Here is a 6,675-nt window from a genome sequence, read left to right as displayed (position 1 = left end):
GTGTGTGGAGTGGCCCTTATGGCCATGAGGACCAGAGGGAGTTTCACGTCCTCGTCCTTGTGGTTTGCGGCTACGTATTTCTTCAAAATACTTACCACAGTTCTGTTTGCTCTCTCCACTTGGCCTGAGGCCTGTGGGTGGTAGCCAACATGGAAGTTGACTTTGATGCCTAGCATCTTCCACAGTTCTTTCATCATTTCAGCTGTGAAGTGTGTACCTTGGTCTGAGTTCACCCTGAGGGGAAGTCCAAACCTTGAAAATACATGATTCATTAGTAACATAGCAGTTGTTTGTGCTGTGTCGTTAGGAGCTGTTAGGCATTCTACCCATTTGGTAAATGCGCAAGTTACCGTGAGAAAATATTTATTTCCTCTAGTGCTCTTAGTAAGTGGTCCAAACCAGTCGATCTGGAGGTCGGACCATGGGAATGCAATGCCTCTACTTTGCAGTGGTGCTCTGTGGAGTGGTCTGGATGGCTGAAACTGGCCACAGACCAGGCACCCTTTTATGTAGTTCTTAACATCCTTTTTCATTCCAGGCCAATAAGCAACTTGTTTTAATGCTTTCAGCGTGGCGTTATCTCCCCTGTGTCCTGTGGATGGGAGGTCATGCGCATGAACTAACATCACCCCCCTGTGGTCATGGGGGACCACGAACACGGGTGAGGACGTTGGTCCATGAGCAAAAGTTAGGATGCCCTTGAGTAGTTTTAGCTGTTTGCGCAGCTGAAAGAGGACTTTAAGGTCTGGATTGGAATCCAGGTCGGCTTCGGACGGAGTGTTTTTCTCTGGGTCAGTCAAGTACAGCATCATCGAGTTTATCGCAGGATCCAACTTCTGAAGTTGGATGAGAATTTAAATTGTCTCTCAGTCTAGTTCTGTAGACTACACAATAAGAGAATTGACAGTTGTCCTAAAGACGACCAATGACACCTTTCACAAGGAGCACAAGACACATTAGACACCACTCTGAGCAGAAGGGCCACGCTTTCCACAGAACAACTGTGTCAACTCTTGAACCTGTGCCTGCAGTCAACCTACTTCACATATGGGGAGCAATATTATAGGCAGAAACATGGGTGTGCTATGGGGTCTCCAGTTTCTCCTATTGTGGCCAACCTGTACATGGAGGAGGTAGAAAAGTGAGCCTTGATGTCCTTTTCAGGGACACCACCAAGTCATTGGTTCAGGTATGTTGACGATACCTGGGTTAAAATTAAATCTCAGGAAGTCCAACATTTTACTGACCACATCAACTCTGTGGATAAATATATAAAGTTCACACGAGATGATGTAAAAAATGGCAGGTTGGCTTTCTTGGACTGTGAGGTCTCAGTCTCAGAGGACTTTTTCAGACTGAGGTGTACCACAAACCCACCCACACAGACCAGTATTTGCAGTTTGACTCCCATCACCCTTTGGAGCACAAGTTAGGAGTCATCAGGACTCTGTACCACAGAGCAGACAGTGTCCCCACTAACTCAGGAGCCAGGCAGAAGGAGAAATCCCACACATGACAGGCTCTAGTGCAATGTGGATATTCTAACTGGGCCTTCCTGAAAGCAGAGAAGAAACCCAAACAGGACTCCAGTCAGCCATCAGGTGAAAAGGAGGAACCCAGACCCAGACCAGTGGTCATTCCATATGTTGAGGGAGTGTCAGAGAAACTGAGACTTTTATTTCCTAAACACAATGTCCCAGTGGCTTTTAAACCCCAAAATACATTAAAGACTGGTTCATCCCAAAGATCCAGTCCCCCGGCACAAACATAGTAATATTGTGTATGTTGTTCAATGTTCTTGAGGGTGATCAGTCTTACATCAGGGAAACTAAACAGCCACTGGCCAAAAAGATGGCCCAGCACAGAAGATCAACATCATCAGGCCAGGACTCTGCGGTCTACACTCATCTCCAGGCCAGCGGTCACTCTTTCAGGGATGAAGATGTTCACATCCTGGATAGAGAGGAACGATGATTTGAGAGAGGAGTAAAGGAGGCCATCTTTGTGAAAAGAAATCGTCCATCATTAAACAGGGGTGGAGGCCTCCGGGTTCAACTGTCCCCCTCTTACAATGCTGTTATTGCTAGTATCACTCAGCCCTTTGTGAATACAAACCGGATTCCAAAAAAGTTGGGACACTAAACAAATAATGAATAAAAACTGAATGCAATGATGTGGAGGTGCCAACATCTAATATTTTATTCAGAATAGAACACGAATCACAGATCAAAAGTTTAAACTGAGAGAATGTAAAAATGAAAGGGAAAAATCTGTTGTTTCCAAATTTCATGGCGTCAACAAATCCCAAAAAAGTTGGGACAAGTCCATTTCTACCACTTGTGTTGTGTAGTATGTCATATATGGATATATTCATACAATTTTTCACGAGTTCTTCATTTTTCTGACTGTGTAAATGCCGTGCATTGAATTTAACAGAAATGCGAACGAGAGACGTTATTATCTTTGACCCATCAAATGAATGCGGTCATTTATTTTCAGAATCAAAGTTTAACATCAAACATTTACATTAATTTGGCAAAATATGAAAATAATAACAGACAAGTTTCACAGATAATGGACATCAATCACACGGCGGTGATCGAGGACTTTGCTTCAGATATTTCTAAGATATCTGTTATGATCTTAGGAGAAAGGAGAGTTTAAGATTGAAATGGAGATTTATCTTACAGAGAGATGTGTGAGGGAATTAATCTGTCTGACCAGAAACGTGCACGCTCCTTCAGATCTCAGCTTGCCCACGGTACACTTGGTCGAAAATAGAACCTTCTACCTGGTTGATGATAAAATCAGCGTCGGCGTAGGGTTCCTTTCTGACTCTTTCAGCGTCTCCGTGAGGACTGCCAAACCCTTAGAGAGTCGTACGAGGTTATCCAAACAGAAGTTATAATCCCAAAACGTCTCTGGATCATCTTGAATGCGTTTGTATCCAAGAACTCTGAACTCCTTTCATCTCTTTAGCTCTTACACTCTAGCTCTTTAACTCCATCACTCTTCAGCACTCTAGCTTCAGACTGGTAGAACCGGGAAGTTGCCACATTTTAAATGAGTTGACTTCCGGGTCAATTTAGAGCTTTCTGATTCGTGGATGGACCAGAATAGAGGTGTGGTTTTGTGACGTAAGATGTTATCAAAGTCAAGGGCAGAGAATGAGATTGTTTAACAGACAGAAAAGATTATTGGAGAAAGACCAGACTTCGTGGAGTCAAACTCCTATTATCTTCTGAAAAAGTTTAAACATGACATTTCTTCTCAGTAAACATTTTAGTTGACCGAGACTCGACCTTTAACATACTTACAAAACTTGCTCATTGAAGACAGAAAAATCAAGAAATGCATATTAACCTGATTTCTTCTTTGAATGAGGAATAAAAATCATTACTTACTGTTTATGTAAAATAAAAATGAGTAGTTCTCTTCAACCTGTAAGCATTGAGTGAACTAACACAATTTGATTATCAAACATTTGTAAAATAGTAATGATCATAGAGGATTGTCTTTTCTACTTGATTAATTCAAGAAAGAAAGTCACCAGATGGCTCAAACTGTATTTCTGGATGCAGATCAATGAAATAACAGTCTCTGTCCATCTGATCAGATTTGAGGTCAGATCAGGTTCACTACAGTTGCATCCCTACTTCTTCTTACAACACTCAACAGATGTCTGGGGACAGAGGAGACCAGTTTCTCAAGTTTAGAAATAGGAATGCTCTCCCATTCATGTCTAATACAGGCCTCTAACTGTTCAATCGTCTTGGGCCTTCTTTGTCGCACCTTCCTCTTTATGATGCGCCAAATATTCTCTATAGGTGAAAGATCTGGACTGCAGGCTGGCCATTTCAGTACCCGGATCCTTCTCCTATGTAGCCATGATGTTGTGATTGCTGCAGAATGTGGTCTGGCATTATCATTTTGAAAAATGCAGGGTCTTCCCTGAAAGAGATGATGTCTAGATGGGATGTTCTAGAACCTGAACATAGTTCTCTGCATTAATGGTGCCTCTCCAGACATACAAGCTGCCTATGCCACAAGCGCTCATGCTACCCCATACCATCAGTGATGCAGGCTTATGAACGAAGCGTTGATAACAACTTGGACTATCCTTGTCCTCTCTGGTCCAGATGACATGGCGTCCCAGTGTTCCATAAAGAACTTCAAAATCGTGACTCATCTGACCACAGAACAGTCTTCCATTTTGCCACACTCCATTTTAAATGACCCCTGGCCCAGTGCAAACGTCTGAGCTTGTGGAGCTTGCTTAGAAATGGTTCCTCTTTGCACTGTAGAGTTTCAGCTGGCAACGGCAGATGGCACTGTGGATTGTGTTCACTGACAATGCTTTCTGGAAGTATTCCTGAGCCCATTCTGTTATTTCCTTGACAGTGGCATTCCTGTTTGAGGTGCAGTGACGTTTAAGGGCCCGGAGATCACGAGCATCCAGTAGAGTTTTACGGCCTTGACCCTTACGCACAGCGATTGTTCCAGAATCTCTGAATCTTTTGATGATGTTATGCACGGTTGATGATGATACCTTGAAAGTCTTTTCTATTTTACGCTGGGTAACACCACTCTGGTATTGCTGCACTATCTTTCTGCGCAACAATGGTGGAATTGGTGATCCTCTTACCTTCTAGGCTTCTGAGAGACACTCACACTCTTGAAAATCTTTTTTTATACCCAATCATGTTGTCAATTGACCTAATTAGTGTTAATTGTTCTTCCAGCTGTTCGTTATATGCTCAATTTCCTTTTTCCAGCCGCTTATTGCTACTTGTCCCAACTTTTTTTAGATTTGTTGACACTGTGAAATTTTGAATCAACATATTTTTCCTTTAAAATGTTACATTTACTCAGATTAAACTTTTGATCTGTCATCGATGTTATATTACGAATAAAATGTTGACATTTGCCATCTCCACATCATTGCATTCAGTTTTTATTATTGGATTTTTTTATTATCAATAATCCTTGTCACTTTGAGGATAGCCAATCAGTGTTTGCCCCCTACAAATGCCTATTTACCAGAAACAACAACAACGAATTGATGAAATCGATAAAAATTGATAATTAAAAGTGTTTGTAACGAATTTCATTATCGATTCGTTGTGTCGCGCAATTATGCGTCTTTCATGGCGCTGCGGAGTCTTTTTGTTCACCTGCAGTTCATTGTCAATGCTGACTGACTGAATAAAGTTTGAAATAAAAAAAAAAAACTCTGCAGCGCGAGTTGAACAGAGCGAGGGGGGCAGAGGAAGCAGAGCAGAGGCTGTTTTCAAAGGAAATTAAATACATTTTACAAATGACCGACAAAGAGAAAACTGTTCGACCCAAGTCCTCCAAAGTGTGGGAGAACTTCACAAAGATAAAAATTGTGCAACATGCAGCTTTGAAAAAGCTGCATGTTGCACAATTTGCCTGAAATTAAAAAAATATATATATCAGAGAGTCAGAGAGAGAGTCAGAGTCAGAGTCAGAGTTTCTTTATTGTCATTCACACCTCATGTGGTACATGTGGTGGAGCGAAATTATGTACACGGGGTCCCAGTTACATCCAACAATAAAATGTCTAAGAAAAACAGTAATAACATCTGATATGAACTAAGGAAAACGTCAACTAAATATACACTAAGCACTCATAACATAAAACATTGAACATCAGCACAAACATGAACATGAGTCTGTGAGCAGATGTGCACGCATGAACACATCAACATTGAAACAGATCAGCAGCAACATGAAACAGATCAGCAGCAACATGATATGGTTTTTCACAGTGATTATTCTAGTTAGAGATTCATGAGTCTAACAGCCTCAGGGTAGAAGCTGTTCCTCAGTCTAGTGGTTCTACACTTAATGCTCCTTAACCTCCTTCCTGAGGGGAGTGGGGCAAAAAGTGTGTGTGCTGGGTGGGTGGGGTCCTTCAAGATGCAGGTGGCCCTCTTCCTGCATCTGGAGGTGTAGATGTCTGTGATGGTGGGGAGACTGATTCCAACAGATTTCTGTGCAGCCTTCACCACTCTCTGCAAAGCTTTTCTTTCTGCAGCTGTGCAGCCTCCATGCCACACATTGATGCTCGAGCACAGGATGCTCTCCACTGCACACCTGTAGAAGGAGGTGAGGACTGAGCTTCCCAGACCAGCTCGCCTCAGCCGTCTGAGGAAGTAGAGTCTCTGATGAGCTTTCTTGATCAGGCTGGTGGTGTTGTTGCTCCAGCTGAGGTTGTCATTCATGTGTACACCCAAGTACTTGTAGCTGGAGACCACTTCCACGCAGATCCTCTTATGTTCAGGGGGGTGTAGGTGTTTTTGTTCCTTCTGAAGTCCACAATCATCTCCTTTGTCTTCTTCACATTGATGTGAAGGTTATTCTCTCTGCACCAGCTCTCCAGGTGTTCCACCTCTTGCCTGTAGCTGGACTCATCATTGTTTGTGATGCATCCCACCACCGCTGTATCATCTGCAAACTTTACAATGTGACAGCCTGGATGGGTAGCTGCACAATCATATGTGAGCAGAGTAAACAGAAGGGGGCTCAACACACATCCCTGAGGAGAGCCAGTGCTGAGGGTTATGGTGGAGGAGGAGAGGTTGTGGATCCTCACTAACTGTGGTCTGTTTGTTAAAAAGTCTAGTACCCAGTTGCAGATGGAGGGGCTTA

General features: G+C 42.8%; 1 protein-coding gene across 1 annotated transcript in view; it reads right to left on the bottom strand.

Annotated features, from left to right (window-relative positions):
* LOC119427455 (coiled-coil domain-containing protein 69) overlaps positions 1-6,675 on the bottom strand; it is a 168,043-nt gene that overhangs the window by 97,874 nt on the left and 63,494 nt on the right. The window lies entirely within an intron of this gene.

This window comes from Nematolebias whitei, chromosome 2 (genome assembly GCF_014905685.2).
Source record: "Nematolebias whitei isolate Nwh7 chromosome 2, NemWhi1, whole genome shotgun sequence".
NCBI classification, from domain to species: Eukaryota; Metazoa; Chordata; class Actinopteri; order Cyprinodontiformes; family Rivulidae; genus Nematolebias; species Nematolebias whitei.
Note: the sequence above shows the minus strand (reverse complement) of the source record. Positions and strands in the feature narration are given on the sequence as shown.